The sequence below is a fragment of the Mytilus edulis genome, chromosome 7, assembly GCF_963676685.1.
Source record: "Mytilus edulis chromosome 7, xbMytEdul2.2, whole genome shotgun sequence".
Lineage (NCBI taxonomy): Eukaryota > Metazoa > Mollusca > Bivalvia > Mytilida > Mytilidae > Mytilus > Mytilus edulis.
In genome coordinates this window covers 63,150,409-63,163,924 of record NC_092350.1, presented here as the reverse complement: position 1 = coordinate 63,163,924, position 13,516 = coordinate 63,150,409, and positions in this window count along the sequence as shown.

Genomic DNA, 13,516 nt, shown 5'->3' with positions numbered 1-13,516 from the left:
ATCAAGGTTATTTTACTTTAGTATTTTAACGTCTCCATGAATTCCTAGGGATTTATAACTGATTTACTTTCAATACAACAGTCTTCTAAAATAAGTGAATTTTCATCATTGTGAAATTGTTCGAAAGGATCTTGAAAATTCAATGGTTTCATTAATGTTTTTTCTATTTGTTGTACCCTTTTCGACTAGTTATATAAATTGTTTTTTGTAGTGTACTGTATCATATTTATATAATTCATCGCCCCGTAAGATTAATTGTTTGCTATCATTCATTCACTTATTTATATATATGATTCGTCTAAATAGTAGCCCTACAATGTTAGATCTTTAGATTTGCAGAAGTTTTTTTTCTTGCTGGCCAGGATTCGAACTGATGCTACTTATATATCGCGGCACCAGATACCCTTGCCTGTGTCCGACGCACTAGACCACTCGACCGTCTAGTCTCTAAAAAATAGCTTTCGGAGGCTTGGTGTAACGTTTCCTAGTCAGTTTTAATCTAGCGTCGTAACACAGTACATAATATAAATGGCATGAAGATGGAATGTTTACAGATCAGCTCATTTAATTATATATATATATATATATATATATATATATCACCATCACTGCTGGTGATCCGATGAATAAATCTGTTGTAGAGTTGTCACTGTCTCTGACGTACTTATGAATATAATTATTTTCTGTGACTGTATCTTACATTAATTTGTAGGATTCTTTACTATAGACAATTTAGCTGATCTGTAAAAATAACATCTCCATGCCTTATATATCATGTACTGTAGTACAACGCTAGATTAAAACTGACGTAGCATTAGTTCGAATCCCGGCGAGGGAAGAACAAAAAATTTGCGAAAGCAAATTTATAGATCTAATATTGTTAGGTTGATGTTTAGACGAGTTGTATATACATAATGTACACAGCCATGCATCACCATCACTGCTGGTGATCCGATGGATAAATCTGTTGTAGAGTTGTCACTGGCTCAGACGTACTTATAAAGATATATATATATATAGTTCGGCTAAATATCAGCCCAACAATGTTAAATGTATACATTAACTAACCGAAATTCAAACTCATGCTCATGAATGCATATACATATATATGTAACACTCATAAACGTGTCCTTATCCCCAAACGTGCCTAATTCCCGCAAACGTGTCCACGTGACGTTTCTTAATGAACACCAAAACGTGCGAAATCCTCCAACGTTTCCATGTCAAGCTTTTTTTTCCCTTTTACTGGAACAGTCATTCGTGTCCATATCATAAATACGTAGGTTATTTTTTTTTTCATTAACGTACATGTATAGCCATGTAACTTTTTCATTAAAAAATAAAAATAAATTACTTTGGGTCTTTTTCTAAACCAGCATTTTATCCTGGGTTCAAGTGGGGCGTCAGATCGTCGGTGGTATGCATCAAGGCACCCATTTTGTCCCTATGGATATACCCTTATTATCTAGTGATATATAAATTTCAGACGGTCTCTATAATATTAGGAGAAATACAAGATTGTTTTAATGATGTTCTTTAAAATTAAAGCAGTCTTTCTCCGCTCACAAAAATCATTATTTAATTCCGAGTCCAGACAATATTTATTGTTTATAATGTTGTCGTCCTGATAATGCATGGACTTTTTGCCACTGGACGTAATGCACCTTGTTTGCGTGTCTTTAAATGATGCTCGAAACCCAAAGTTTATAATATAAAACCCTCCTACCAGGTTATAATTTCAATAGCTTTTTAAAAAATCAGAACTGTTGATACAATCGGGAAAAAAACCTCGGCAGGAAGTCAGTCGTGTACTTTCCTCGTACATGATTAATATAGCAAAGCATCACCGCAGTTTATTAGTACAACATACTTCACTTAAACAATTAATTTAACTGCACTTAACTAAATTTTACGATCGCACTAAATCTAATGCTAATGCATTTTGAATGTTCTCTTTCCAAATCTGTGTCCTTTTTGATTTCTGATAATTTAATAGAATACTAGTAAAAGATAAAAAAAATGATGTTAGTTTAAAAAAAAAAAGAGCCAAAACAAATTACAATTGGGCATTCAAAATTCACATAGCGAGGGAAACTAAAACGCCATGACGCAAAACAAAAATAAAAACAAGACATCACTGAACAGAAAATAAAAGACTGAGCAACACGAACCTCTCATAAACCTGTTGAACTCATGTCTCTGGAAGGGTAATCAGTTAGTATTCTGTATGCAGCACCCTTTGATCGATATGTAGTGATTGTTTTTTTTGTTTTTATAAATGTATTTTGTCTGTTAGTAGTAACTGATTTAATGTGTACCTTTCATATACATGTATTTTAAAAATAAGAAAATAATAAGTGATATGATTGCAAATGAGAAAAACTCTCCACACAAAACCAAATGACACATCATTAACAAATACAGATTACCGCGTGGCATTCAACAATGAGTAAAACCCATAACGTATAGCCATCTATTAATGATCCTGACATGACAAATGTCAAAACCATCAAACGACAAAAAGTAACGGCCTGATTTATGTACAAAATAATAATCGAAAAACAAATATTTTACAGAGCAACTCATGTGAATAATTAGACTAGTATGCATACTACACCCGTTATATTTAAGCAGTCAAAATGCGTTGACTGTATATTTCTATGTCATATACAGTCACTGACCTGATATCACTTTTCCTGATGAATATTTGAATAGTAGAGCCAGAACTACCTTAAAATATTCATGACGACTTCTTCAACCAGTCCTTGTTTCCAAATGCAATGCATACAACGAACTTATTACTTGTACATCTGTTGGAAAAAACACATTTCAGGTGTTAATAAAAAATAATTAAAACCTACACCAATGTATAAATCATTATGCACGTTTTATGCATACTGTTGATTTTTTAGTCTATTTAACTCAAACGCATTTGTTCACCATCGAATGGTTTCAACAGGTAATGTACATTTCATCATGCTCATTGTGGTGTATATTTGCCTGTCAGATTTCAGGCATTTTTAAACGGGGATTTTTTTCTATATTTGAATCAAAGAAATAACATTAACAAAATAAACAACAATTGATATTTTTTTTCTAAATTGCAGTATAAAGACAATAATAATGCCAAGCCTCAAATTTTCCCGTTTCTAAGCCCCTTCCTTGTATCGTTGATATGTCAAGTCAATACACTATTATTGTCTATATATTGCGTATGTCAATTTATAGTGGTATGCCTTGTGCGCTTTGCACGTGATTTTTTCAATGTGTTTTGTTTTCTAATTTAATTGTTCATGTAATTACAAAATGTGAAAGGTAAGCTATGCATTATTTCCTATCAATGAATATATCATACATTATTCATTTAAATAACAATAGTATTGCCATCTTCATTTTTACTATTCTGCATATACCACTTGCCAAAGTATACCACTTATATTATAGTGTTATTAACTGTCTGTTTCTGTATTTGCCCTGTTATAGATTCGAGGTTGACTGTCCCTTTGGTATCTTTCGTCCCTCTTTTAGCAGTATTGGACCCGAGACTCAAATATGCTCATATCATTTAGTAATCACTGATATTAATCAAAATACTGTTTTATTTTTATGATGAGTTTCAAAAAGGTAAAAACCTTATGTTTATCAAAATCACTTACTAGATGTTTATGCTGGATGTTCTGCCTTTCATAGCTTTATGTGTTCCTGATATTAAAAATAATCACAAAGTAAAATTTAGCGAATGAAAGTGCCAAAATAGATCGAATTGTATGCGTCCAATAGGCTCAGTCTGTATTTTTTTTAAATTTTTTATTATCAATTATTTTTTTAAATCTTCTTGGAATTTGAATAATCTTTGACAGAACGACAGTACCGGAGTAGCGTTGTGATTCAAAATAAAATATCCATAATTCACTGATAGAAAGACTTCCTTTTTCTGTTCAGGTTTTCCAGATATTCATAAATTTGTCAAACGTTCATGGAATAATATAATTTATAAAATCAAAATTGTCAGTATGTATTTATTTTTCCATTATTCCGTATTTCCCTGATAAAAGGAATTATTTTTATGCACTTATCACCAAGACATAGTATACTTTCAAAGTTTGTTTTACCTAAATGAATATGTCAAACCTTCAAGGAATTAAATTATAGTTAGGCTGACCCTTGTTATGATCCAAATACAGTATCTGAAGAAGAAAAAAATGTGAACTTTTTTTCAACGTTTCCCTATTTCACAAATACATGTTTGTCGACGTTAACATTTATATACAGTTTAAGGTTGAAGCTTTATCAGTGACGAATAACTTTGGCAAACTTTTAAGGAACTTTATGGAACTTTTACATGGCCTTTGGAATAATTAAATGAAAATATACGAGTACAATTTCGACATTTTTTTTTATTTTTCTGTTTGAGATACAGTTTAATATTCAAGTTTTTTGGACATCCACAACTTGTTCAATCTTTCATTGAAAAAATAAAAAAAATAACATAGCCTTTTTATGATCAAAATCACAGTATAAAGATTAACTATTTGAACTTATATTTTTTATTGTTTTTATATTAAATTGGGTAAAGGTCTTGTGCTTAAGCTAGTTACTTTTTTAATACCTCATTGAATTTAATGAACCTAGAATCAAATCCTTTTTCTATGATTTTTTGCTGGTTTTTATTTTAGACATAATATAACTATGTGTATGTAGAAAATACATTTTATTATTGTTCTATTGCATATTGATTTGTTGCTTTACACACAAAAAATCACTAAACGATGATTTTGTTATTCATTTTCTTTATGCCCACATAATGTTACGGCACCTACAAATGCAAAGTGTATGACGTACGAATAATCTGCGCATCTTCTTATCTGGTTTTTATTTATACCGAAACTTTTAGATTGACGCAAATTGAGCAATGCTATACCCTTTCATAATGTTTATTGTCAGGTTTGACGGTCTATATGTACACCTTTCTCCATTAATGAGACAAATTCAATTTGTTATACTGACAACTAGAAAAAAATGCATAAACAATATTGATTTATTTTAGTCTCCTATAAAATCATCAATTTCGTTCATGTTGGTTTCTTTTCTCATTTGCTGGTACCCAGTGTTTCAATTTGGTTAGAAAAATGAAGAAAAAATTACCTGTAACATTTCGAACATGATCACCAGTTTTAAACATATTGCGTCATTAAAACTATATATATTCATTGATAGCTGACATGTCAATGATGAATGATGTTTTTATAAAATCAATAACTGACATAAACTGTGCAAAAATCTTGCACATTCGAATGATTTAAAATTCATCTTCAAATACACACTAGGTTAGCATTTCAAAGTTATTTATGTGTCAATAAAATGTGGATCTTAGGTTTACGACACTAAAAGATATCCGAACGCCATAATACAAGATATATGTAAAAAGGCTGCTGCAGCTTCATTATTGTCAATTATACATTATATTCTACCGAGAAAATAGGACAATGATAGAAACCTAATACATGTTATATAATATATATATATATATTAACACATAAAACACACATATTACTATATGTCGAGAACAAAACGACTGGTCGATGCTAAAGAATGAACGATGAACAAGTACTACTGATAGCAACTTCGCGATCTCGCGTTTTCGCCCTATAGAATATGAAAGGCGAAAACTCGAAAACGCAAAAACGCGAAATGGCATTAAGTATAGCTTGAAAGTCAATGCTTCGGTGACAACTTTATTTAAAACATATCCTAGTAAGTTATCCTTTAATAAAAAGACGACACAGAAAATAAACGACGATATCAATCTTTATAAATATCTAATGTTGTCCGAAAAGGATGACAGATTCAAATCAACTAGTGAATCTATTATTTTTTTCAAATAAAAAAAAATGCAGATTTGTTTTCGCATGAAATAGGTGAAATGCATGTAATGGACTATTATTTAGTTTGTGTACTGTTATGAGTCGCAGTTTATGACCAAACTCAGTAGAAACCAGTATAAATTGCATTTAATTGATAAAATCAACAACACTTACCGTTATCTTGATGATATTTGTTCGTAAAATAATCTGTCCTTTGGTGAGCTTGAAAGTTGGTTAAACTATAATACCAAATTACGTACCTGGATATAGTCATGCTATCTGATCGATGTGTTGTTCGTTGTTTTTTTCTCTCTATTAAGTTGGATAATGTCGGTTGGTGTTGTCTTTTGTACTGTCTAGTATCTTATATTTTATTAATATCCTCTCTAAAAGGATGTCGGTTATTTGTTCAGAAGTTATGCGATCTCCAGAGTTTAAGCAATTATTTTTGGTGCAAACCCATCGCTGGATTATATCGTATATATTGTGCAAACCGAGTTAACAACATGATAATAATTGTTTTGTAATTTTGCAATAGGATTATATATGATCTACAATAATTATATATTAGATAACGAAAATGAATTTGCATGCGGATAATATTTATAAGTAACATTATGTTTGCTGGTGACATAATAGGATATATATGGGGTCAGTAAATTCTATATGGGGTGAGCGCAATAGGTCTGTAAATTCGCCATACAGAATTTACTGACCCCATATGTATCGTATTAGGTCACTGGCACACTGGGTAACACATTTATCTTAAATAAAAATCTGATGAAATTTTTATGAATTTATTTCAATCTTGTATCACCAATTTCTTCGTCTGTTGAAAACTTTGACATTTTTCCTCAACACCATTTTATAAAGCACTATCCTTCATCAATTTATTGTTCATATTATAAATAGTATTATGGAATTATTCACTGTTTTTTTTTCGTTTATCATGCAAATTTATTCTTTAAAGATAGGAATGTGAATCTACCAGAAATCATATGAATTACTCATAACAGAGTAAATAGACACATCAGATAATATGTGTAAAAAGGGACATTCAATCATGTATGATGAAAAGCTAGCAGCAACAAGGAATTGCAATCCAGTGTCTTTTTTATAAACGATTTCACCCAAATGGGTCTTATGTGAATAAAATATTAAAATCAAACGTGTCCTATGTGAGTGAAAACTGAAATTCAAATGTGTCATATGTATGTAAAATATTAAAATCATATGTGTCATATGTGAGTAGAATATGAAAATCATCTGTGTTATGGGTGAGTAAAAGATTAAATACGATCAAATGTATCATGTGTGAGGAAAAGATTAAATCTAATGTGTCATGTAAGTATGTGAAAGATTCAAATTTGTATATAAAAATCAACATGTGACTTAAAGATCAAACCGATACATGTTTTACAAATACATATGTGTCAGATATATATGAATCAAGAGTTTCGAGTGAATAAAAATCATTTAAGATTAAAAAATCACCCAATTTTCTATTTTGAACTCATGTGTCTTGTATATATATTTGGATGGTTTTTTTATCGTATATGTTACGAATAATTGTATATATAATCAGTGCTTTTGTATTAAGATTCTGTTCCTTGTAGAATAAAAGTATATAACACTATTAAAATGGATCTTTATTTGATGCAGATAAGCAATCATTAATCAATTGGTTGTTATATATATATCTTTTTATACAACAACATGAACAACACCACAATAAAGATATTTCCTAAAATAGATATAGGAAAATGTGGTATGAGTGCCAATGAGACAACTCTCTATCCAAGTCACAATTATAAAGGTAAACCATTATAGGTTAAGGTGCGGTTTTTTTCACCACGGAGCTTAGGCTCACACCGAAGAGCAAGCTATAAAGGGTCCCAACAATTAATAATGTAAAATTATTTAAACAGGAAAAACAACTGTCTAATATATATAAAAAACAACGAAAAAATAGTCCTTATTTTCCTGATTTTCCATCGAGCGAATCATTTCTTACATGTGATAATGAAAATTAGGATAAATATGATAGCAACAAACACGTACATCCATGTTATAAATGTCTTCATTAAGAACATGTGAACATAAGTATCAAGAATCCACGATCATTACAAAAAAGAATAATGTGAAGATTTACTACTGGAATATTGCAACAGTGATCTGTGTTATTAAAAGAAGATGTTGGATGCTTTGTTTTCTAGAAATTTAAATAACATCTGACGATTACCCTGTGTAACAATGCCAAACGATGATGACGGAAAGGGGGAAAGAAAGGGATCGGGAGGAGCAAGATTTTTGAAATGTTTAATAAATGCCCATGGGAACGTTGAATAATTCATAAGTCGGGCAAATCTGCTAACGCCATGGCAATCTCTTTTTCATTAGGAAAAACAACTTTTTAAGATAATTGCATGTTACCTAAAAGAATATGGATCCTTCTTTTGAAAACTAAAAAAAAGTTGAGAAAGTTGCAAACTGTTAGTTCTTATTGGATCAGTATATCATTCTTCCAAATTTGTTTTATTTTTAGCTGTTTAGTCAGAATGTTAGTAATCTGTGGTTTCTGTTTAACACTGCCCAATGAACGAAGCAACATGTAAACTTTGCTCTTGTTTTGACTGAAGCAACAAGGACCTTCGTACGCGTTTTTTTTTCTTTTCTTTTAAAAAGAGTCCAAAGAATCATTAAGCACCTTTCTAAACTAAAAAAAAAATGACCGGCGATTTATCAAGCTTACTTATTAGGCACACTTATCAAGTATAACCTCTTCCCATATGCTTACCAATGGCAATAGAACTACCAAGCACCTTTGGAAATTTGACATCCCTTCTTATCAGATGTCCCGTACGCCACTACCTTTGTAAAAGAGGGACGGAAGATACCAGAGGGACAATCAAACTCATAAATCGAAAATAAATCGACAACGCCATGGCTAAAGATGAAATAGAGACAAACAGAAAAACAACAGTACACATGAAACAACATATAAAACTAAAGAATAAGTAACACGACCCCCACCAATGACTGTAAGCTCTGTCCAACTTCTTCGTCCAATGTGCTACACCTGTGAAACTTTACCATTCTTCTAAACATGATTTTGTACCGTCCAGTACATTTACAAATGCTGCACTCTTTCTGAGTACAATATCCGATCTTTAACCCTGAATAATAGCTTGTTTTAATGGTATTAACAATTCTGCAGAGTGGTTAAATTGTAATGTATATGTTCGTCCCCTTCATAAAATTATTAGTTTTTGACACTCAAGTTCCCACTCCTTCAGAATATATTGACTTTAGACGGATTTCGCTAATAAGTGTTGGTACATTTGGTCGTATAGTAATTCATTAAAATCGTGTGGTTGTGTATTTGTCAATAAAAATCGCAAATGTTTATTACGCATATGATTATAACTTATTGTAATGCAATTAGTTTGTATCAATGGTTCTGATTGGATGACAGTTAGCGTAAAATTCTCTTTGTCCTTGTATGTAACTAAGGTAGCCGACATTTTGAATTGCTGAATGTATTGACATGTAATTTCTACAATAATAAGCCATACAACTCACATGTTGCACCTAAAAATCCTATTTTTATTAAATTTTATTACATTCTGAAGCGGCACAGAAGCCAGAAAACGCCCGATGTTTATGTTTGACGCCGGAAGCATACCTATGACGTCATCTAGTGTTCGGACCAAAGAAGATAACATCTTTTCGCGGAATTTTTTTTAATGAAGATTTTACACTGGAATAATGATTGAAATTTAATAAGGAACTTGTTTTGCATTAGAATAGAGATAACTGTATTGTATTTGAAGCTTTTCGGACGTCCATCGGTAGTTTTACTGTCGCAAATACCCGTTTACCTGTCTCCGCTACGCGTCGCCAGGTAAACTAAATTTGCGACAGCAAAACTACCGATGGACGTCCTTAAAGCCTCAAATACAATACAGTTATCTCTTAATTAGCGTGATTGTTTACAAAACGTCGTTATTATAACCGCCCATTGTAAATCTAGTTTTGAAACAGATTGTTTATTTTTAAGGACTTTGGTCGACCATTTTACCTTGGTCTCAATCTGAATTATGTAAGTTACGGTAATATATATGGGCACGAAAATATCACATATTATTAAGCAATTGTCAACGTTTCTATTTACTTTTAAGGCAATTGTTTACTTTCAAATACAAATGATATATATGTGTTTTTTTAAGATTTATTTGTGTTATACTATAGTAATTCCATCTTATTGATGTATCGCATTTAATGATATGTCTTTTTTGTAATCATATAAAACTAGATGTTCACGTGCAATACGAAAAAATCCCTTGTCAGCTATAATTTTCAAGATAAAACTCCTCAAAACATAGACCCGGTCTACACTAGAAAACTCTCTTTATCGCAATTATTCTTGTTTAATCATTGTTTGGCTTGAGTACATTGGCATTATAAACATGGAGAAACATGAATACCCGGAAATGAAAATATACCCATAAGTTTTGCACCTACACCATGTACACCTAATATAAAATGTCTTCGATTGTATGTTTAAGTACATGTACATTTTTACATTGTACCTTGTGATGAGTTTTCTTCTTCTTCTTCTACTGATAACAGAAACTTGCAGTTGCAGTACACATATAAACACATATAGAAATGGATGCAAATTGGATATCAGATGGAATCAATACTACGTTTCCGTGTTATATATTTGGATTGCTTGGTTTTTTATTCTTCTTTGTAAAAGTCTAATCGTCAAAGAGTGAAATTATTACTCATGTGTGTCGACCAGGATATAAGATTTAGACTTTTTACTTGCTATGATGAAGTGGCGATGAACTTAATACATTTGCTCAAGTCACCCGCATACCCTGAAAAGGTTGCAGCAAGTATTCTTCGTCGGGCAAAGAGCGTGACACTGTCTTTACAATATAAGTAATGTATGTACATGTAGTTTTCAATATTCAAAAGTAGCATTTGATAAACGTACTTTACTTACGTTAAATACACTGTTATTTTCAACAGCGTGGGTTGTCTCATGTTATTCTCATTTGATTTTCATGCGAATGGTAACATGAGTAACCGTTAACTCCTGCTGTTCTTTAATGGATATATTGTCTATAAAATTCACATTTGTTTGATTGGTTGTAGATTGCTTAACGTCCATTGGCAAATATGTCAGGCCTGTGCAAGATAAAAAAAAAATTAAGAATAAATACAATAGGAGTGACCTGTAACATATATCGTCCCGGTCGATGTCGGGGAAATTTGGAATACCTCTGGATTGGATAGGGACAGACATTTAACCTTGCAACAGGACACCTATGGACCCATAATATAGTTGTTACATGTGTTCATGAGGTGCAGAGAGTGTTGCACTTTATTAACACGAAACAGATATATATATATATAACTTCCAAAATCTGACCGAACGTGGCTGCGTACTTGCACATCCTGCACAGCCAAAATAACAATCCACTTTGGCAAGGGTTTCACTGCCAGTCGGGATAAGACCAAACTGACCATTTTTGTTATTTTCAGACACCCTTGAGGAGAATTAAATTTTGATGTCAGGGGTCCGCAATTTCTGTATTCCTTTAATTTTTAGTATATTTTTTTCTTTTATCTTAAATAACGCTCCTTTTGTAAAACACTCATGAAAATGGTTTTGATATAAAGTATTTTTGCAATAATATGATTTCTATATTTGTAAATTGATCATTTTATCAATTTAGTTTTATATTACATAATTCTTAAATTTTCATTTACCTAGTATATAAATCGGGGTCAAACTTCGCTAGTTCTATCACATGAGTGAATGAAAGTTGCGAAGGAAAATGCACAATACAGTTTTTAGTGTTAAATAGCTTACTATATGTGTATTTATTTTTGAATGAAATATAGATATTTTATCTTCAGTTTTCAAATCTACATTGTTTTACATTAATTTTGTGATTTCCGGGGCCTGTTGTAGCTGACTATGCAACATGGGCTTTGATCATTGTTGAAAGCCGTAAGGTGAGTAAAATCGGTTAATTTCTGGTTAATTTCTGTGTCATTTGGTCTCTTGTGGAGATTTGTTTCATTAGAAAAACAAAACAAAACAATTTGATAATAGTATACAACCACAAACGACAACCACCGAATTACAGGCTCCTGAATTGGGACAGACACATGCAGAATGTTGCAGGATTAAACTAGTTTAAAGTTCCGTTTCCCACCCCACCCCCTCAACAACTGGTGGGCCAGTTGTGTAACACTACAATTTAAGAACAAACTATAAAATATCAGTTGAAAAGTGTTTAAGTCCATCGATGTAAACTTTGAAAAAGGGAGAAAAAAAACATTTAGGATTTGCAATTGTATATCAAAACGATATTTAAAAAAACCGAGTATGGTTTCTTCGTAGATTGCCGGTATAATGCACACAAAAAGAGTTCAAAATTTAATATATTAAGAAAAAGGGGTTAATGCGAGAAAATTGTTTAACTTTTCTTACATGAGCAACAACATCCATAAACATGATAAACGTTTACGCATATTGAGTTTAATGGACAACATTTCATTATTTTTTTAAAATTTATTTGTAATAAATGTTGTACGATTTCCAAGCAATCATAAAAGGAGCAGAACACATACCGTATAATTAGCTGTAATAGGAGGCAATACAAAACGTGAAACAATTCAAATATCAGGCTCTTAATCTTTGGACTGGCATTTACAATAGTGGCAACGGCAAACATGTTAATGTGTGTTCAACATCTCGCTTACCTGGCTTTTTGGCGTAAATTGATCAAACTAGGAGCTATAAATGAGTTGGAAATAGAGTTACAAATTCCAATCATCATAAGTATGCACAACTACAACTAACAAAAAAGACAAAAGACAACAAAAAAAACCCGATCTGTAGGAGAATGGATAGTACCTTAAAGCTTGTTAATTGACAACTATTGACATGTTATGTTCACTTTTGTACATCAAGGCCGTTAGTTTTCTCGTTTAAATGTTTTACATTTGACATTTCGGGGCCTGTTATATCTGACTATGCGGTGTAAGCTTTGTTCATTATTGAAGGTCGTACGGTGAACTTTATATAGCTGTTAATTTCTGTGACATTTGGTCTCTTGTGGAGAGTAGTCTCCTTGGCAATCATACCACATCTTCTTAATTTAATTAATTAAGCAATGGTAATTAATTCTCTCTCCTATGCTCTCGATTAGTAAATAACAAAGTTGTCAGCTTAATGTCAATCACTTTTAACATACTTTCTTCAATCGGAAATAAATTAATTAAATAGTAATGTCGTGTATGTTAATACTTTAAAATTTCAAATGCAAAAACAAATTTCGTATTTATTTTATGTGTAATTCGAATTCTTATTTTTACATACCATAAAATATGTTTTCTTAAAAATCAAATTAGAAATCAACTTATGAAGATGATGATAAAGTGAAATGACCTTATAACAGTAAAATGAAGTCGAAATATGAATTATACAAATACATTGTACATTCTTAAAAATAATTTTGAAAATCGAAAATTGTATGGAAAATGAGAGAAAGTGATCATTGCTATGGAAAAGAAAGGGGTAGATATAGAAGGATTCAAAAATAAAATAGAATTAGGGAAAATTGTTA